Consider the following 23,238-nt stretch of genomic DNA (forward strand, 5'->3'; position numbering starts at 1 on the left):
CTGGTGGCCGCTTATGGCTCGCGATGTTCACGATTTTGTTTTGGCTTGCTCAGTTTGTGCTATTGGCAAGTAGTCCAATCGACCCCCAGATGGGTTACTCCAACCGCTGTCGGTGCCTTCGAGACCCTGGTCCCATATCGCACTAGATTTTGTTACCGCCCTCCCACCCTCCCAGGGTAACACGGTAGTTTTAACCGTGGTGGACCGATTCTCGAAGGCAGCCCACTTTGTTCCCTTGCCCAAATTACCTTCAGCCAAGGAGACAGCGGTTGTAGTCGTTAATCACGTCTTTCGGTTACATGGCCTCACGACAGACGTGGTTTCCGACAGGGGTCCCCAATTTGTGTCCAAATTTTGGCGAGAGTTTTGTAGGTTGCTGGGGGCGACGGTCAGTCTGTCTTCTGGGTTTCACCCCCAGAGCAATGGCCAAACTGAGAGAGCCAACCAAGACCTGGAGAGAACTTTGCGATGTACGGCTGCCAGGAATCCTTCCTCCTGGAGTCAACAACTGCCTATGGTGGAGTACGCCCACAATTCGTTGCCAGTGTCTGCTACGGGCCTATCTCCTTTTGAGTGTAGTATAGGATACCAGCCACCAGTTTTTCCCAGTCTGGAATCCGAAGTCGCGGTCCCCTCTGCTCACGCCTTCATCCAGAGGTGTCACCACACATGGACAAGAGCCCGTGAGACTCTCCTCCGTGTGCGGGCGCGCACCAAGGCCAAAGCCGATCGCCACCGGTCTAGGCCTCCTGTATACGTCGTCGGTTCCAAAGTGTGGCTTTCTACTAAGAACATTCCGCTCCGCTCCGTATCCAATAAATTGGCTCCTAAATTCATTGGCCCGTTTTCTGTCACCAAAATTGTTAGTCCGGTGGCAGTCCGCCTCAAACTCCCTCCAGTGTACAGGAGAATTCATCCGGTATTCCATGTGTCCAAAATCAAACCCGTTTTTTTTTCCCGTATTAATCCGCCGGCCCCGGTTCCCCCACCGCCGCGTCTCGTAGACGGGGAACCAACCTATTCGGTACGTCGCATCCTGGACTCTAGGCGGAGGGGACGCGGATTCCAGTACCTGGTGGACTGGGAGGGTTACGGTCCGGAGGAGAGAAGTTGGGTTCCGGCTCGTGACATCCTGGATCACTCTCTTATCGATGATTACAATCGACAGGTAAGGGAGTCTGGGAACGCCGTGAGGCGTTCCTAGAGGAGGGGGTACTGTCACGGTTGTTGAATGCATTGTTTTCTTCTTGTCTCGTGTCATTGTTGTTTATGTGTGAGTGGGCGTTGTCCCGCTCACGTGTCCGTCAGCGCTCCAGCTGATCATCATCATCATCAATCACTGTTCACAGCTGCGATTCATTTCCGTTCCTATATATACTCACACCATTCTCTGTTCCAGTGTCGGATTGTTTGTTGATGTCCTGTGACTTGCCGTGTCTGTTTCCCCGTGGAGTTGCCGTGTCTGTGTTCGCCTTGCCTTGTCTTCCTGCCGTTGTGTTCGTCATCCTTGGGTTCACCGCACTCCAGCACCGGGATTGGGATTCACCACTATCACCGCACCAGCGCACCACAGACCATCAAGTCCCTGCCTGAGTCTGAATCGCCGCCTTCCTGTTCTTTCTGTTGTGTGTACTTTGGAGAATAAATATCACTTTGAGTATCTGCGATTGCTTCCTGTTTATTCTATCATGACATTTATAAAGGGCATTTTTCATTTCAAATTCAAAAATTTGATAAATATATTCAATTAAAATAATTAGACACTAGGCTGTTGCCAATAAAATTAAATAATTTACATTGAAAAATTATAACTGTATTAAATTAGATTATTTTAAATATTTTTGAATATACAAATAAGGAATGTTGAAAAGAATGATACTTTCTGAAACTAGCGTTTTGTCATTCAACGTTGACACTTGCTTGAGAAGTTGAAGTCGTTCTCTATCTCCGTTGCTTCTAGCCACGGTGGTTAAAAATGGTACGGTCCACAATAGGGGTGTCTGAAATCGCTTTACATTAAAATGTTCCTACAGTGAAAATAGGAGTTGACTTGTATTGTAACTGTAATTATATTTTTTCACAATATCAGAAAAATTATCTGACCCCCCCAAAACTGATATTTCTGTCCCTTTGGGGGGGTTCGTAATTCGAACTATGCTGGTAGTCTGTGAACTCCTCTCTCAGTATTTCTTGATCAAGCCTTAGTTGTGGAAACATGCAACCTAGCCTTGTCACTATGTGGTATGAACAGTTTTTCAATACATTATTAGTTAGGTTACTTACTATACTTCATACTTAAATGTACAGAGCCAGTATTCTTACAACAATAAGATAATATGAGGAGGTAGGTAAATCACAAAATAACAAGGTCAACCTGATTCAGGAGAGATGTCCAGGCGAGAGGCTGGGTCCAACACCTTCAGGTCACAGAGCAGCTGTGAGTCTAAGGGAAAGACCTTCAGCATCTTCCCAATGACTTCCACATAGAAAGCTCACTGTCCTAAGAGCACAATTAATAACAGAATCACATATTAACAAGGAACCATGAAGAAAGACGAATGAAGCATGCATTATTACTGAAGTTATAACTTACTGATATATTTTTGCCATTAACATGGAGGGCAGTTCTTCATTTGAGATCCTCATTTGCCAGCTGGTGTTCATGTCCATATACTTCACTGATTGGAATATCCACAATTAATCTAGCTGGAACAATGTAGCCCAAGTATCTCTTGAACAGTCTTGTCATCTCACTGTGAAGCTTGGATAATCACACTCTCTGCCTATTGGGCAAACATGGGTAAACTTAAATAAAAAAAACACTTATTTTTTTTTATGTATATAATGCTAGATCTCCACCATTCATTCATTCATTCTACCTGGAAGGCAGTGTTGAACGCAACCAATGGCTTAAGAGCGGCACTCAGAAACAGAAAATAGAACTTGATCTCAGGATCATTGAAGTAGCCTGCCAGGTTCCTGATTTTAGCACTCCTCTCATCCTCATGACTATTAAAGTAAGCCTTCAGAGCAGCCTATTGATTCAGCACTCTTTGTATACACGTGTGGAGGCTGAGCCATCATGTACTGCAGTCTCTGAGCAGATTCAGATTGCCTGTGTCTGTGAACTCCACAAACTCTTTATACACCTCACTTCTCTTGGCACTACAGGAAACACAAACAACAAAAAATAAGGACAGGAAAATGTACATGCATAATGGATAAACAGAGTCATTATACCCTAAATTTACAGAGAACAGACTAACTAACAGAAAAACTTTTCTTCTTTTATACTGACCTTTTGTGGAAGTGGCTATACACCTTCATTCCACATTCTGTGACAAGTTGGGCAAGGTGGCATATGCAACTCACATCCTGAACATAACTGAATGATGCTTTCCTTTCATTACGCTGCAGTTGTCAGAGTTGAAGGCCACCAGGTTATCCAATGGGATTCCTCTATTTCTGTCACAATCAGACAAATACATTTTTTGTTAACATTCATGCCATCGAATTAAAATGAGCCTTAAGTGCATTCTTCATTGTGTAAATAAACTCACCTCAAAGTGGTTTCCAGCTTCTCATAAATATTGTCTGCTGTACCCACATTGCAGACTGGCATGTCAATAAATTTAGTCACAACCTCAAGACTGTTCTCATCACACACTCTTGCCAGTATTACTAGTTATTTTTCTGTCTGCATGTTGTTTGACTCATCACAAAGTAATCCAAATGGCTGGGTCTGGCAGATTTTTTTTGATCTCATCATCCAGCTCTGGGGCAATAGCACCTAACAAATAATTAGAATTAGAAAAAGAAGTAATCAAAGATAAAAAAGAATAAGATGATGATGTATTAAAGTTTGTGTTTTGTTTATAGACAGATCAGGGCCGGCTCTGACCAATTTGCTGCCCAACCTAGGCAAGATTATGTATATATACTGTATATATATATATATATATATATATATATATATATATATATATATATATATATATATATATATATATATATATATATATATTGTTTTAAATAGGCTGAGGATGGTTAAATTATACAAAAATAGAACCTAAGCCACATTCTAAACATAAATAACAATAGTGATTAGGCCTATAGCATTCATGTGCAAACTTTTTACAGAGCACTTTCACAAGTTTTTGTTTTTCAGTAGATGGCAGCAATCTTCCACTAAACTATCTAAACTATGGCACGTTTCACGTTTTCACCATGAATAAAACTGAGAAATGTAGATCTTCTTTAATGTTAATTTTACATACAATATAGTTTGTTTGTTTTTTTAAATAAAACTGTATAGCCTATAAATATCATGATAACACTTTTCAAGCACTCTCTGGAAGATTGATGCGGCGGACCGAGATGAGTTGGGGGACTTAGTTACGTTTTTGTTGGCTTTTTTGCTTTATTTGGTAATATTTCGAATTAACAATATTAATATAGTACTTTTAAAATAAAATGTAAAAAACAATTAATTAAAATAAAAATCACTTTTTTTGGCGCTCAAAAATTGATGAGTGGCGCCCCTAGTATTTGCTTATTCCACCTATGCAGTGGGCCGGCCCTGAGACAGATTAACTTACCTTTAAGAGGCTGAGTTGTTTTAGTCTTTCTAGAGGAATATTTTCTAGCTATGGGAGAATCGGGGGACATGCCTTCCACACTAGCATTCAATTCATCACAAAAAGATAAAGGAAGGTTTTTTTTTTTTTTTTTTGCAATCAACATTGCCATTTTCAGTTCACTCTATAATACGGTGTCTGCCTCCGTCTGTCCCTTGTTATAAAGCTCGAAAGCGTCGATGTGCCCTTTTGTGCCTCCACAGCGCGACTGTGCCATTGTGATTTATTGTGCTGCGTAACATAATTTTTCCCACTGTGTCGTCGATGCGGCTTGGAGATAAGAAATTAAATTCCTCCGTCCAGCTATTGTTAAATTTGCAGGTATGTTTTTTTTCGCCCGTAGCAGCCCCTGATCCTTTTAATGCCATTTCTACCACTGATTCTTGATCTTGATCTTGATCGAGCGCAGCGCTGAAAAGGGGCGGGGGAAAAACGGGAGTGTTGACAGGTATTATCATGATGTGAGATGATGCGGTTTGCCTGCCGAATTTCGCCATTAATTAGCTCCTGAGAAACGCGATAGTAGCTGCTGATAATGCTGAAGGCGTCGTTGACGTGGATCAGCTAAGAGTCAGCTGATGCGAGCTTGACTAACGTCACCTGCCAGAACGACGCTACGCTTGGTGCTTGGTTTTATCCAAAACCAATTCATTTGAATCTTACAATGTTTTGGTAGGCTATAGTTAATGAATGTATCACATCACTTCAGAAATGAAATGTCCAGTGAGTGGCACTATAATCTATCGTGTTTGAAAATAACGTTCCACCTACACTAAACCTGTCCCTAAATCTCATGAAGTGTAAAAAAAATAAAAATAAAAAAAATAGATAAAGACGCATTTGCTGAAACTAACATGTAAATTTAGCTTTCTTCTAATCTTTGAGCTCATTTATTGTCACGTATTTCACGGGACTCGTACTAAAGTGATCTGCTCTGCATTACAAGTGGAATGCTGTACTAGGTTAGCTACTGAGCAAGTTACTAAGTCAGAAAAGCCAATATGTAGCTGGTCGTAAGATAGTGTTGGATGCAAACATCAAAATGTATTATTTTATAAATCATGCACTACTATGGTAAACGTGTTTTGATGTCATAATATCCCTTACGAAAATCAACCATGGTTTTATAGTAAAAGTGTAGTAACCATAGTTTTTTGGCAGATTGAGTACCATTTGTATAACCACAGTTTTACAACAAATACCATGGTTAAACTATGGTTAGTGTAGCAAAACCATGGTTAATTTTCGTAAGGGATATTGTGCAAGGAGAAGTCTTTAACGGTCCCATATTGTACACCTTTCTGAAGTTTTATTTTAGGTTGTGATGTACTTAAGAATATATATTTTTAGTATAAGTACCAAAAACCATCCCAATATATTTTTATAGCTCCTTTCTCAGGAGCTCTGCTAAGAACAGTTCGATTTTAGCCTGTCTAATTAATATTCATGAGCCTCTCTTCTGATTGGCCTGTTGTTTTCTGAGTGATGCACGGCCAGGCCAACCACAGGTAACTAGGGTCATGTATGTTGTAGCCTGCTGTGGCCAAGGGGGTAATCCAGCACCCGGAAAGCGTACCTTCTATGGGGGCATCAGTTGGCTAACAAGCCATCACCTGCTGTTAGCATTCCATTGACTCCCATTCATTTTCTGCGTCACTTTGACAGCGAATAACTTTACATCTGAGGCGTTTAAAGACTCCATTTGTCCATTGTTTATTTTCTAAAGCAACACGACAATGTATAAAAGGCTCCATTACCTTGTATCTTACACTATGGCCCCGTAGAAGCCATTTTTGTAAAAATAGGCTAACGATTGCGTCATAACCACGCAACTCTCTGTCGCACAGTAGAGAAATTACCGTATAGACAGGAGGAGAAGCTCGCAGGCAATCAGGGGGACGTGGAGGCATAAAGTCAGATAAAGTCAAGAGAGTAGCATAAAGTTTCTCCTGCTCCTAGCTCATGGACAGCTCCTACTCACGCTCTCCGTCTCTGCAAGATTCGGAAGGGAAAGATTCAGATTTATCTTGGCACAGCTACTAGAAGACTTACAACTGTCAGACAGGTTGCTTACGTCAAGCTCAGTTTGAGGCTGCGCAGTACGCTCAGCCATCAGGAAGTGAGTGCTTCTAATTGACTTCACTTGTCTCCGTTTAAGTCTATGGGAGTCAACTTGGTGATGCTCACAAGTAAGGTAAATAAAACACCTGTAATGATGGACATTGCTGAGGGAAATGTTATCCGGCCTTATATGTTCGAGCCGGACTCAGATCCAGAATCGGCGACGACGGGAGACAAACAACCACCTCCTTACTTTCGGCGTTATTGTAAGAGTATTATAATTACCATTACATCAATGCTGCACACAGATTTAACGTTAGCGCTAATTTAAACTGTAAACAAACTCAGACTTTTTTTTGGTCAAATTCGATTTAAATCTCCAAAATATGTAGGCTATGTTAATAGCTAGTTATACACTGATTTTAAAACACTTAACTGCTTTATAATATGTAACGCTATCAGACAGACACCGAATGCAGTAAGCTATAACTATTGCTTTCCTACTGATACAGCAAGTTGACGTGCTACAATTAGTTTTACAATGTTACTTTTTTCTGTAAAAGGTGTACTTGTGGTAAATCTGCAAGGATGCCCACAGAACGTGATAACATGCTGCAATTGACGCCCAAGGTAAACTTGTAAAACTATGAACTGTAGGGACTGCAGCATCTTTGAGGAGTACTTTGAAAAACCGGCATTGAACTGTGCCTGATTGACGCCGTAACGCTTCACGCATCAGCTGGAGTGCTCTTGAGAGCCACCTGAGGGCACTCTACATCAGACTATTATTATTCACTCACAACTACATTTCCCATAATTCACTGCCCGGACTCATCATCCCTGATTATCACATTCACCTGTTTCTCATTATATTGTTTAGTTCACCCCATCATTCCTTGCGAAGTCTTGTACGTGTAATGGTTGCCTCTGTCTCTGTGATTCCCCTGGTTTTGTTCCTTTGTTCTTCAAGTTCTGTGTTCCCTGTTTTGTGTTACTTTATTAAATCACCCTGCATTTAGATCCTCGTATTCGCCTGCATTTCTCAGCTTCGTTACAGACGCAGTCACTTGTGAAATGTGCAGAACAGAAGGTTAAGGTCGTACTAAATTGCTGTGGTATTTCCGAATAAATACACATTAGCCACTGTTCTCTATTATTAATGTTGTTCAGAATCGTAAGCCTGTGCAATGATGTAGTTTCCTGACGGTGGGCAGTGCTCGGGGTGGTGACTGAAGGAGGTGACTGAGTAGTTCTGACGTCAATTTTTTACGGAAGTCACAATGGCTCAAAAAAAGGCAGAGCTACTTTATGCAGGCTGTGTGCATTTGTCTATGGATTGACTCTTTTGAAACTTATATGGTAGTTTCATAGCCCCTAGACCTCTGTTATCATGAAAAAAGCCAAGAAATTTCAGTTTTGACAATATAGGACCTTTAATAATCAACAATCTGCTCTTGTAATCATAATTTCTGTGAAAAGGAATAAAAGTTGTTAGTGTTTTATTGCTACTGTAGTGTTCATTTCAGCTGGAAACTGCAGTGATTTCTTTTTTTTTTTCATTGAACCTATGTCAAAATAATTATTTAGTTATGTTTGAATAAATTGATAGCTCTGGAGAAAAAAAAAAAGAGAGTGTTGTATCATTGATCCATATGCTTTAAACATCTTTAACGTGTGAATTAGAGGCCTCGGAATTCTGAACATAAACCTAAACACGTGAGTCTGAATAATGAGTATGAAAAGTTTCTTGCCTCTAACTGATTTGCATAGTCAAATATACAGCGTAACTTTTTTCTTAATCAGTGTTTGTACAAAACACCTCTCCGCAAGGAGTTATTTACTGCAGGCTCGGATCGCATAAACTACAAGCAACACCTCGAGTTGTCTAGACCGCGTGCAGCTAAATACATTGATGCAAAAAAAAATACTTTGCCAGTTTGACAAGCGCACTAAGAAATATGCAAATAAGAGCTCTATGGGCAGTGATGTTCAGCCGATTATAAATTATGTGTCCCGGTTGCTTGTGATTACAGTGTTTTTCTGAGAGTTATCCAGGAATGAGATTATGATAAGCTCAGAAGGGATAACAATATCTGACTGTATTCCAACCATCCTAGTTCGAACTGTCTGTGTTTCACCTTTAACCAATAGCTGCTGGTGACCTGCATATGAACTTTTTGGTGTTTAGGAAAGAGTGAAGGGCACAAGGGAATAGTGTGATTGAGTTCTCTGGTGTTTATTCTAACACACTCATGCAGAGAGACTCTAGCTTCGGCATATTCCCTGGAGGCAAAAAACTGTTCCTCTTTCCCTTCGGCCATATACTGAATGACAGCTTGGAAATAATGATGTGTAAAAAGTATGGCAGACAAACAGGGCACACACACACACAGTCTCTCGTGCATCCACATACACACACTATTTGCATACAGCCAGGCTCCTGTCACTTTCAGACGACCATTATATCGCACCTTTCTCCGCTGCTATATTTGCTCTTTTCTATGCATCTGTTGCAGGTGGGAGTTTGGAGACCATCAGAACAAGAGTCACCTTCAGCAAGCTGTCACCAAAGGACATGCTCATCTCTTTCCTCTTCTCCTCCCTGTCACACCAGAATGTGTTAGCTGCATATCTGTATTAGTCTTAAAGAAGTTGTTTTGGAATTTATTGTATTTGCATAGCCAAACCACATTGCAGCTTATATAGTATATACTTGGATAGGATGAGACTGTTTGACTGATATGTACAGAAACCATTGATCAATTAGCTGTGTATTGAGACAAAATCATTATTTTGAAATCAACATGTATATTGGCAATTTTGGCTGTACGGTCCCTTGTGAAAAAGTACACTTTAGCATTTTTTTTACTCGTTCTTATTACATATGATATACTTTAAATTCATTTACTTAATTACGAACTGAATATAATGTTTTCGGACACTTAATAGGGGTTATGCGCAACATACTTCCGGGTTCTACAAAACAGATATAACTACTTCCGGTCGTCAGCTACTGAGGTAAACACAGCGTAGGAATGGCGACCTTTTATAGCCGGTGTTTACAGGAGCTACCCATTCTATCCATTTCAGATGTACATCGTATTGCTAAACGGACTTCCAGAGCCCCGAGTACTCCGTTAGATAAAGGATTTAAGTTTTACGCCTCCTCATTTATTCATACTTAAGCATTCGTGACATTTTAATTAAAACAGAAATAAGATTTGTTTTCTAAAAAAGCGAAAAATAAGTTACCTCAGAGATCACCTACTGCTGCAGATGCGTACGGTAGTGCAAACCGGAAATGCTTATACCTGTTTTCCGGTTCGAACGTTGGGCGTTCCGCATAACCCCTATTGCATGTTAATTGCATGTTGATTGGAATTAAAGGGGTCAGGAATTGAGAAATCAAATTTTCGTTAATATTTTGACATATACTGTAAGATGTCATTGTACAATAAAAAATATCCTGTTAGTGTCAGAACTCAAAACTTCCTCATTAGTCCAAAAACAGATTATATTGAAACCAAGCTGCCAAGTCGTGGACAAAGTCTTTGGATTGCCATCCTTGTGATTCTAACATTAGGAAAGCCTGGATGGACTTTATTTATTTGTTTAACGAAGTTCCATGTCATGTCAGTAAGACACTGTTCGTTTGTTCGCTTCATTTTACTTTGGATTTGTTTTTAAACAAGACACAGTTACAGATATTTGATATGTTTGATATGTAGTGAGTATTTATACTGTAGCACTGCAGTCAAATAGCCTGGGTTTCCCCATGCTGCCTTGAGCGCAGCGCGATTTTATTCACGCTGCTAGTCAGCATGGATTCCATGGACCAGATTTTAGCCTCAGCTAGGGAACCAATCACAGAACGGGGAGGGAGCAGCAAGACGATGACGACATCTTTGCGACACACCGAAGCAGTTTGTTTATATCTATGGATCCAACATGACAGACGTAAAAATATATGCATATTTTTAGGAACATATCTACAAAAATATGCCTGTATTTCAAGTTGATAAAATAATTTAAAATCCAAATCAGTTTATTTGTGCCGCCGCGCCACGCCCTCCCAGGATCTATAACTTTACCTAGGCTACTTTCATTTTAAAAAATGCATCATAACCGCGCGCGCGATCTGCTTGCAATCGTCGAGATGGATGCTGAGGAGTTGAAGAAAAGAATAGCTAGTGGAGATTGTAAAGTTGTCGACAATACGTCATAAAAAAACAAGTCCAGTGTGTGGGAGAAATTTGGAGTTATCTGAAGAAAATATTGTGAAAGGCTTTGCTGCAAACATTTTCGTGTTGGATAGCCGCAAATGTGGAACTTCATCCCTGAGGAAGCACGCAGAAACTGTGGTAACAAAGCAGTTCTATCGAACGGTATTTTTCATATTTAACACTGTTAAGTATGTGTGGTGTGCAGGGCGTGTTTGAACCCAAAATGGTCAGATGTAGGCTAGATGAAATTGCGTGGCATATAGTGTTGTAGCCGTGTCTGTTCGATTGGTAAAATGTTAGGCTACTCAGTTTTGTGGTAACGTTAGCCATGTTCTTCATGTATCGGCCTTTTGACAGCTTCGGCTGAAGTTGTCCTTGTGTTAATTGTCGTGTAATAACTTCTGTATGACCTGGCAATAAACATTTTTGTAAGTGTGTCTATAATGTGATAGTCTAAACTCATTTTATTTCGGATGCGGGTCGGGTGTCGGTTCTATTTTAAGCGGGTCGGGTGCAGATTTTAATTAGTGCTGCTGTCGGAAAACGGGTCGGGTGCGGTTTTAAGCACTGCGGGTACGGGCGGGTGCGGATTTACAAAATCGGACCCGTGCAGGACTCTGGTGTAAACATAAATATCTGACCCATCGTCGTCTTCTTCATTGAATATCTGTCGCTCTACATACGTCATCTGGTATAATTGAAACGATTGGCTATGAGCTACGTACAGGCGCATTTGATAGACATTTGTAGCGCCCAATAAACGGCTCTGGGCATTCGTAAACCACACCTCAAATACGAGAAAATGAACATGTGGTTCCCAGACCACGTCTCAAAGAGAAAGAGGTCTGACGTTAGCCAGGCTAGCAGTCAAAGTCAATAGTTGTGATTTGCTGCTCTTCCCATTTTTTTCGGCATTTATGGGGTTAATGCAGTGAATTATCAGATATGGAAGAAAGCACATAGAGAATGCTGCTTTTGTTATTGTTTTGAATATAGCCATTCGCTGCAATCCTGATTAAAAGCTTTAGTGAGTGACATCTTCTGTTTTGTCATCAGACATTACAGCACGTTTCATTTTAATAAGCAACAAGTTAATAGTGAGAATTGGACTCTAAACTAATGTGTTATCAAAAGGTTCTAATATAATTTAGGTACCAATATTTACCTTTGAGGTACTAATATGCACTTTTTAGGTGTACCTTTTCAAAGGGTACCTTCCCAGTGGCAGCTTTTGTACCTTTTTTTCTGATAGTGATTAATTATCTGCAAGTTAAGTTTTTTAAAAACTTTTTAGATTTGAGAACTTTTTAGGTACACTACAAGTGCACATTCAATACAATTAAAGTACGTGTCTTTTTCACGAGAGGTTTATCTGAGATAATCCTCAGGTTATACCACAATGACATTAAAATAATGGGACAACAGCCTTTGCAAATGGTTGTACAGAAAACACTGAAAAAATGTGAATAGAGTCTGTAGTGAGAATTTCGACCTATTTAAAAATTAAGTATACGTGTAGTATATATCTGGTTAACTATCTACTAGATGCCTCTGGCTCTGACAAATATCTCAATATATTTATGCAAAAGATACAACCAATTAGATTAAAGTTTCTCATCCTGGGAAAGTGTTTTTTTGTGTGTGTGTGTGCAATATGCATCAGCTGGTCTGTGGCTGATCTGTTGTTATGGCGCCTTGGGCTGAGACTATAATTTTTTAACCAATTCTCCTGTGATAATACTGATGACTCACTTTTGTTGGCATCGAGTATTCTTTTCTGTGATTGTGTCTGCAGTCATCATTGTAACAGTCATTTAATGCAATACCAGTCACCTTATAAGGTCGCCGTCTTGAAATTATTCCAAATAAATCAAAATAGCTAAAAATACCTCCTGCTTTAGTGAGTGTATTGTGGCTGTTTTAACAAAGGAGTGATGGATCCAAATGCAGTATAACATTTATGTAAACAAAACAACAAAAGTAAATCCAGGAAGAGAACACAATAAATCCAGGAAGAGAACAAGGTATTCCAGAAAAAAAAAAAAAAAAAAGAACAAAAAAAAAGAAGAAAATAAGCGTGCATGAAACATCCATAGAGGGCAATAAGGGGCCATTTACACAACACCGTTTTCAACTAAAAGTGGAAAACTTTTTTTTATTTTTTATTTTTTTTATTCATTTACACGTCAATGGCATTTTTGGGGGCCTGAAAACGCAAAGTGCATGCTTTTGAAAACGATACCGCTATATTGTCTCCGGGTAAACTGCAAATACGTGAATTAGTGAAAATGGTGACATCAAGCGTGCGTATATCGTGTTCAGTCTATAGGCGCATAGTTTTTCTTTACAAAGTGACATCGCCAACTACTGGCCTGGATACAGCGTTTTTAATCGTTTTCACGAATCTGTGTGAACTGAACAGGGATTTTTGCAATGTTGACTTCTGTACGTGAAAAACGCAACTTAAAAACATTTCCATTTTTAGTACATCATTGTCACGTAAACATACCCCAAGAACAAAAGAAACATAAGGGAATAAGGGGCAGGAACAAGGAACAGGTGTGAGTGATTAGTTGCTATGGTAACTAACGAGGGTAACTATAGAAACTAACTAGGAGAAAGGAAACAAGGCAAACATGGCAACTAATCACAAAGTCAACAACATAAACCAAAATACACTTCAAACTTTAAAGTCAATTAAAGGCAAGACAGGGTAAAACGAGATAGGAATCATATCAGTGAAGTATGTAATGACACGTATGTGCTGCATGTTGCTATGACAATATGAAATAACATATATAAAGGGTAAGATAAGATAATTAGAATAGTTAATTAGATAATTAGAACAGTGTGCATTTCTACTACATTGATTATTACATACAACTTAAGCATATTCAGGATAATGAGACGTCATCCAACATGTTATTCAAAGGAAACATTTTGATAATTGAGTTTTTATAGTATGAAATTAAAAAGCATTTATGTGGTAAGATAAACTATGATGATATACAATTTATTTGTGAAAGAGTTTATTAAGATTGGAAAAATAATGGGTAATTCATTTCATAAAGTGAAAATGTATGCATTTTGACAATTTAGTTTAATAATTGAATAATGACAGACAAATAACTGTCAACAGAATCCCAGTCATAGAGATGGATCTTAATTACAATTACAGAATAATTATAATAATGAATAATGTTTTCAAATTGTAGATCTACATCTAAGTCACAGAACTATTAAATAACAATCATTCAATTGCGATATTAAACAACTAAATAATAATGAATGATCAATTCTGAAATGGGTATCTTACCCCAAGGGTCTCACTTTAACTTTTCACTTTAAAATAAAAAAAGCATTTGTTACTGTATGAATCAAAATGAATTACTTATATCCAACCAAATAAATTCACAGATCGTTATATCAAATTGATAATTTTTTGTCAGATCTATTGAATAAATGGAATAATGCTTACAAATGTTGATGTTCAGATTAATTGAAAAGTCATGATTAATAAGTGCAGAAATTGTCAGTAAATGTGTTAAGATGTTAGACCAGAGAATGACATGGTCAAATAGATGCAGGAGGGATCTTATCCTTGGGGGCATCTTACTGCATCTTACCCTACATATGTTTTTTTCTGCCACAGTTTATTTGCACTAAAACAAATAGCTTGCTTACTAATCTATGTATCATTGCCCAATGTAAAGGATGTCTCAATATTGGTGCAATACGATTTCATTTATTTACCTGTCTAACTCATTTTTACATAGCCTCTAATTGCAAAAAGTGTGCATGTATTGTCTGTATTTAACCCTGTAAAGCCTGACAAATGACAAAATCAAGATTTTTTTATTTTATTTAACAGTTTATTGAACCTTTACACAAAATATAAAAACAAATAAAAAATTTAAAAAAATTAAAAAAGGAAAGGAAAGGAAAGAAAGAAAAAATAATGCATATGTGTTTTTTGTTGAGAATGTGTTATGGTCTGTCTCCTATGTTTCATTGTTTTTGGTTTTTTGGTTTATCATGTGACCTAGTTTTCCTGAGTTGTCTTAATTAGTCATTTCCTTCGCCTGTCATCCTTCAATTATCTCATTAGTTCCTTTTGTTTCATCCATGCTTATAAGCCTTCTCCCTTTGTGTCTTTTGGTTCTCATTAATGTCTATGTTGTTGATTCCTACTATTCTGAGAATTTATTATTAAAGTCTATCTCTTCGTATTATTCCTTGTCTTCATGAGTACACCTTGGCAACGTTCCATAACAGTATGGCTAATATAAATGTTTTAGGATAATTTGGACCTATTATATATATTCCTCAAAAATATCATTTTAATAATAATGATATTTACATTCTTTTCTGATCAAAGCTCTGTGGGTTTTTTTTTTTTTTTTTTTTTTTTATTGTGGGGGGAAAATGCAATGCAATACGATGATGACAGATATACAATTTACAAAAATGTTCTCAAAAAGCTTGATGTATCATATGATTTGATTTTAACAATTTGTTTATTTATGTATTTATGTTGTATGAAAGATGTACGGATAAGTTACTTCAGTCCTGTAAATGTTTATCTTGAAACCCTCTATGGACACATTGAAGCTTGAGTCGCCATTGGCTAGTAAAATTTATTTTACTCACCAGACATTTATTATTATTTTTTAAATGTAAATATAAATTTTAAACACTATTAAATATAATTAAACAGTCTGTAATAAAATAAGAACAAATAATCAAACTACAAGCAATAGCACAAATAAACACAATTGAACTATGAAATAACCTGCTTCGGTAGATTAAAGACATTGAATAAAGTAACCAAATGTAAAATAACACCGCATAGTATTCACTGTATAAATTAAATATAGATGAATCCTTATTAAAGTTACAAAAGTTATTCAGTCAAGAGCATTAAGTGTGATTTATTTTTTTACTTTTTTTTTGGCAGTGAGTCTTTAGTTGTTCGATTAACATTAAAAACACAGATAGCAGCAGGAATATTAGGCTGCTTTCACTTTCAGACATGATGCACAAATCCAATACACTGACACTGTTAAAACAGGTTCACACATACTCTGTTTGCAGTGCATATGCAGTACATATGCGGTGGAAAAGCAGTCCGTGCTCATTGTACTTTCACATATGTGTGCAACTGATCATGTAGTATACCACATACAACATTTTGTTACAAGTAGTTACTGACATTTTTTTTCAGCATTGTGATTCTCATTGTATACACAGTACAGTTATACAATCTTTCATAGACAACATTATGCAAACAACATATTATACAATGCATTACTTCTATATACATTTATATATTAAGTTGCGCAAGTGGCAAAACATTTAAACGTTAAAATCAAAAATATTTTAAATAAAAATTTACAACTGACAAAAACAGCTGACTCTCATGCCTTTTATTTTGCATTTAAATCTTTATACAAGAAATCAAAGAACTTAGTTTTTTCCACCTTCATGAATCACAACAGTGACGAAGCTAGGGATGGGATTTGAATTGTGGCCCACCCAATCAAAAGTTGTTCATTTTCCAAATGTATGAAATAATTTAATAAACAATAGTAATTATAATAAACGTCTTATTACACTATAAAGTTATTTATTTAGTTCAAATAATGATTAAATGCAAGTTTACATGGTTACTGTAAATTGCAGATGATTTCCCATAGTTTCCCCTCTCCCTATACTGCCCTACAAAGGCAAAAGACCTTAAGTCGCTAGAGTGTGGAACTGAGAAAAATGACTTTAAAGATTTTTAGTTGTCCCGCCAAATTAATTATAGGTAGGACACTGGAAATCTGGCAAATAGATGTTTTAGTAATGACAATTATATACATAAAAAAATCTTGAGCTCAAACTTGACTTTTGACCACTATTTTAAAGTTACTGTACTCTGCCTTTGTATTGTCAGCAAAAAGTGAGAAGTCATGCCAAGGCAAAAGGCAGTAACTTCCACATTATCAATATTTGGTTGCTGATCACCATTAACAAAATCATTATAGTAACACCTGTATAAAATCTAGTGATCATGGCATTTATTTTGTATGATTTGCAATTATTTATAGCCATCTATTGCTATCCTGTGCTTTGGTTGCATTCTGATGGCATTATTAATACATTTGACATGACAAAATACCTCCATAGATATGTTAGTCCAGCGTTGGCTCGACCGTGTTTTAGGGCGGGGCTGAAGTCGCCGGCGAAGTTTTGGCACTCTGCCAGCTAGATGCATGAGTGTTTCAACTAGGTCCGCTACCTGAACTGGGTGAGGCGGGGCTTTAGTTCTTGGTTGTATTCATCTGCTATCGCACGTTTGTCGATGGAGCGGTTTCAGACCATACTAAATCTTTTGACCGCGTTTATGCAGGACAAAGCTCTGAGGACATCAGAAGTTACAGGGACTGATGGCAGCTGTACAAAGTACACAGGCTACACCGTCATTTAAATTTTAATGGACATTAAAACAAAGGATGATAACCATACAATCTGGTAGGTAGCATTATTTGATAGAACACCGGCACAGTAACTTCATATTGACGCGCGGCTAAACAAAGGCAGAGCACCGTAACTCAATTTGAGCGTTCCAAAACAAAGCCAAAGAGCGGTAACTGATGTTACGGTGCTCTGCCTTTGTTTCTCATGGGCTTTTGGAAGTTACTGTTAAGACAACTCATTATTTTCTCGAAAAAACAACGGAATTGATTCAAGATACTCATCCACATGATAAAGGAAGTCTTGAATGTGGCAAAAATATAAATAACTCATTTTCGACCAAAAACGAAGTTACGGTCTTTTGCCTTTGCACGGCAGTATAGGTATAATGCTTGTCAAAATGAAACGTTAATTATAACGTTAAATATAAATATATGTCAGTTTCTGTTAGTCCCGTCCACAATGGTACCTGACGACGCAAGGTTGTAAAAAAAAAACAAGAAAAAAAAAACAATTGCGTGTTTGTGGAGCTCAATTTGAAAATGACGAAGCAAATATCAAACAGTTGGTACTTTAAAAAGCCTAAATTGGAAATTTAGAGAAATTAGAGAAAACAGGAGATAAGTTACAATAAAGCATGTGGCTTGACTTTGAGATATCATTCAGTTAGATTGTGGATTGTGATAAGGACAAATGGCCATCATGGGTTATATTCTGTAGGTAAGCTTGATAAGCCATTGGTGGCCGATGAAATGAGTGTCACACTAAACCTACTCTCAACTGTGATGAAAAGAGATTTGTCCAACGGCTCTCAAAGGATTGATCTTACTCCAACAGCATGTGTGATATTTAAAGCTGCAGCAACACCTCAAGTTGTCAACACCACAGGCTGCTAAATATGTTAAGGCACATAAAACTCTGCCACTTTGACAAGAGTGCTGGGAAATATGCAAATAGCAGCTCTATGGGAAGTGATGTTCAGCCAATTATAAATCATGTGTCAGTTGCTTATGCTTCCCGTGAATGCCGAGGGTTGTCCAGGGCGAGTTTAAATAAGCTCAGCAGATATAAAAATATCCCATGATATTCTATGTGATGGACAAAGATTGACCAAAGACCCTAAAAGAATTGATTTCACTTCTAATGACCGTCTAACTGTCTGTCTTGACTATGGTAGAAATTGCACTTGATATTTAGCTCATTTCATATCACTGTTTTGTCTTGGCACACTTGTCTTGTTTTGGTGCACTTTTCCATAGGATTAGTGCTTGACTAATGTTAGCCACAGGTATGATTCGTTGTCTGACATTTTAGTGAATAGCAGGCCCCTTATAATAAACGATTCATATAAATATTCATATCAGATTAGGATGTGCGAAAGAAGTTAAACAGACCGTAACCATTAGTAAAAGTCTAAATTTAAATTTCATTTTTGATGCACTGTGACTGAAAATTGAGGTCTTAGGGTCCTGGTGTTAAAGCAGTCGTTTGGATTCTTAGTCTTTTGTTTCTGTGAGTCCTTTGTGAGGAAGGGTACATTCTTCTTCCTACCCCTTTGTCCATTGAAAGACCAGAAAAAAAAAAAGAAAAGAAAAAAACACTAGCTTCAGGCAAGACATTCATTATGATGCTACAAGACGATAAACCACTCATTCTGGTGAACTGAAGAGAAACTAAAATAGAGGCTCACAGTTTGATGGAAAATATGTGGACATCTTTGCGGAGACTTAAGTCACACTTACTGTAAAGGTTTATGGTTTTCCTTGAATTATATAAAAATATAGCAAACCATGTATCTGCAAATAAATTATACTAGAGCTTTTATTTAATTTTTTTGCTTTATTATTATTTAATTTTTTTGTCCTAACCACAGGTATAGTTCATCACTTTAACTTTAGGCATGTTGCACAAAGTTCCACAACCAGAACATGTCCAAATACTTCTTGTCTTCAATTTGAACAATAAACCGATTGTCTTTGATTTGCCAAATCGTCTCGGTTATGTATGTAACCCTCGTTCCCTGAAGGGATAACGCTTAGGGAGCCTGTTATCTTCGAGTATTGATAAAACGAGCCAATGCACACATTGGCGTGCAAGCTTTGCATCCACGCTCCACCCCGCAGCGCGGGTATAAATACGGAAGTGGATGCACGCACCACTTGTTCTTCGCTGAGGATCTGAGCAGAGCCCGGAGTCAGCGGTGGTCCAGCAATAGTGGCAATGGGACTACGTCTCCGTTCCCTCCTTCAGGGAACGAGGGTTACATACGTAACCGAGACGTTCCCTTTCATTCGCTCACGTTCGATGTAGTCGACATGTCGACTGATTGGGATCCCTATTAAAACACCACTAGTGCTGCCACCTTCCATGCCTAGACAAAATTGTGCTGATCCTCCCGCATATTGAGGTGGAGATAGGACAGGGCTTAGGCCAGGGAAGTCACTGCTGTTCCACAAGACCACTGGGAAAGCGTTAACCTTCGTTGGAAGGAATACGCTGCGGAAGCCCAATCCTGCCCGTAGGGAGGTAACATGTGGTGAATAACACATATTGACTGAGTGAATTACCGGGCAGTACAACATATTGAATGTCACTGAGGTGGCTCCAGCTGAAAACAGGGGGCTCTGCCAAGGGAAGACACAGGCTCGCCGCAAGGAGCCGTACCGTGGAAGAATACACATATGGGATTGCCGTAGGGATCACAACATATGGACCCAGCCTAGCACAAGTTCCACCAGTGCATACGAGTGGTAGGCCTAGCATCGGACGCTCCGCCATGTCCAACGCCGAAGGGGTGTGGAGGAACTCAACAGGGTTTGGCAAAAGGGGAACTCAACTGGAGCAAGAACGGCGCACGTATCCAGTCCATAGGAGGGGAATGGTGCAGCAAGCCGAAACTACGAACCGGGCTAACAGTGAAGCTGGCTTCATGTTAAGGGAGCCCACGGAAAGCAACCGGCTCGACACATAGGCTATTTTCCTAGCGAATGTGCTGGTGTCACCCAGCCCGCAGCTCTAAAAGATCTGTCAGCGAGGCACTCTGTGTCAACGCCCAGGAATGAGCAACACTCTCTCTTTGGAGGAGCTCACTACCCAGGTGGGCACGGTGCATCTTGGGAAAACACACCAAGAGGATGCCAACCTCTGCATGGAAACAGCCTTCTCTTCTGCTGGTTTCCGTAACAGACAAGAGCTGGATGGGGTCCTGAGGCTTTGCATTCTGTCCTGAATAACCACAAGGCGGAAGGAACAGAGAAAAGCCAGGGCTGGGTCTGCCTCCTCCGGGGCAGCGTTTGCAGGCTCACCACCTGGTTCCATCTTAAAGCTGCCGTCGGCAAGTCTGGCAGATTGGGTCGATTAGCCAAAATTTTTAATGTTTACAACTCTCATGCCCCTCCCCACTACCAGCGAGCACCCTCCCATCGAGGTCGTGCTCGTCAGTGTGTCACTGTGCGTGTGTACCTGATTTTCTGTGAACGCGTCCGTCTCTTCAGCATCTATCGACACCATGGACTCGGAGGTAGGCTGCCCTGGCTAATCTATCCATAGATAGCAATAACCGAGGAATTGGAAGCTTGTTAGTAGATTTTCTCTCCGCCATCACGCTTCAAGGAATCTCCAGGCGAACTTCAGGCGTGGCGTGTGCATGTGATATTAACGGGGGGATCTGTGGCGTGTGCACGACCTGTGATTGACAGTCAGATCTCACACCCCCCTGCGCTGATTGGACCTGATGAAGCGGGAGCGCTGTTTTTTTGCAAAACAAATAACACGCTCCAGGTGGAGTTAGAAGCTCGGGTTTTTTTCTAAAACCACCTTATTTATGTTGTTCTGTCGGATTATAGTGTCGATTACACTGAATATGATAATAAAAAAATTTGCCGACGGCAGCTTTAAGGGAGAGGTAGGAACCTTGGGCATGTATCCAGGACGGGGTCTCAGGATACTGTGAGAGTTGGCCGGCCCGAATTCCAGGTTGACCGAAAATGCATGCAGGTCCCCTACCTTCTTGATAGAGGCAAGCAAGCAGGAGAACTGTTTCTTTAAAAACAAGATTTTTACCTCAGCTGCCTCAGACTCAAGGGGAGGTCTCTGAGTGCAGTAGCACCAGAGATAAGTCCCAAGAAGGTATAGAGAGGGCAGGGCACAAGGCGGATTCAATCTCCTTGCTCCCCTCAGGAACCTGACGATCAAATTGTGCTTCCCCACGGATTAGATCCACTGCATCATGATGTGCGTTAATATAAAGGCAACATACATTTTGAGGGTTGAGGGAAATGCCCTTGCTCTGACCCATCTTGCACGAAAGAAGCACAGAAGTGATCGAACACCTTCGGGGGTCTTCCCGTGAGAAGAACACAAACAACGAACAGGTTCCACTTCAGGTCGTAAGCAAGCCTCACTTTTTAGACGGAGCTCTCGCAGAAGTGATGGTATCTACGGTCATTTTGAGGTAGATAGCTGAACCTCCGCAATGAGACATGGAGTTTCCAGAGGTCTGGTGCGGGTGCCAACGGTGCCCCGTCGCTGAGATGTCTCAGAGGAATGGATCAGGAAGGGGCTGTCGAGAGGAGAATAAGTTTGGGGGAAGGGGGTCCAGTTGGGCCATTAAGGGGCAACTAAGAAGACCTGCTCCTACTCCTTCCTGACTTAGCAGTGTTGTGCAAGAAGGCTCACTGTGGAAACGCATTTTGCGTAGGCCCCAGGGCCAGCTGTATGCCAGTGTCTCTGTGTTTCAGGGAGTAAACAACTGGCAAGGGGACGAGTTCGGAGAGGCAACAGATGTAACTGTGCGGCCCCAAAGTGATCCCAGAACAGCTGGACCGCCTGGGGATGGAGTCTCCACTCTCCTCGGCCACAGGCTGTCGTGAGGCCATCTTCGGCGGCACGATTGAGTAGGCCGGAACTTAAAGTGGAAGAAGCGACCTCAGAAGCTTCTGACTCCATAGGAGGAGGTGGCGGGCGAGTTACGACATGCGAGGGAAGCGTAGTGCAACAGTCGCTGTACTGAGCAATGCAGGCTTGCTGAGCAGCGGCATCAAGCATGGTGAACTGCTTAACAACTCGAAGGCAATGGATTCCAATGCAGTTGGAGGTTCGCCCAGACCTCCGTTACTGCCGTCCACGACCTAGTAAGCTCTCCATGCACTTCGGGAAAGAAAGGCACTGGGGCGGCGGGCTGAGAACCAGCACGGCCCGCCCAGAGAAACCAATCATCCAACCGAGACTGTTCAGGACATGGTGGAGGATTCCATGCGAGCCCCACAGCCTCGGCGGCCCGTTTCAGCATAGCTGACATTTCTGGATCTGGCTCGGGCAACGTTACACTCCCAGAGGGAGATAACGCAGCCAAGTCATCATCTCCAGAGGCCAGCTCACCCTCCGATGCTGCAATCGGCATCCTGTCCACTGGAGGGGCCCCAAATGAAACGGCTGGTTGGTCCATTACAGAGGGAACAGCGCGCTCAACGAGGGGGCTCCACCGGCTGAGGTGTGATAGAGGAGTGAGGGGCCCACAGGGATGAAAGCCATCACTATGATCCTCTGATCACCCTTCCCACACAGCACCCTAGGGTGGGGCATGGTAATGGGGACTCCACCTTCACGGACGAAGGCGAGTCTCGATCTCAACACCGCGATAGTCATGTTCTCACAATGAGAACATGAACTATCCACAAAAGCTGCTTCAGCATGCTGTAATCCCAAACATGTGATGCAACTAATGTGACCATCAGAGGGGGACAGGGAACGGCCGCATCCAGAAACGCACGGGTGGAATGACATCTTTTTTTTTCCTTTTTTTTTTAAGACGCAAACGCACCTGTGTTACTCTGTCAGGAAATGAAAAACTCTCACTA

The sequence above is a fragment of the Leuciscus leuciscus genome (genome assembly GCF_965113295.1).
Source record: "Leuciscus leuciscus genome assembly, chromosome: 3".
Taxonomy (NCBI): Eukaryota; Metazoa; Chordata; class Actinopteri; order Cypriniformes; family Leuciscidae; genus Leuciscus; species Leuciscus leuciscus.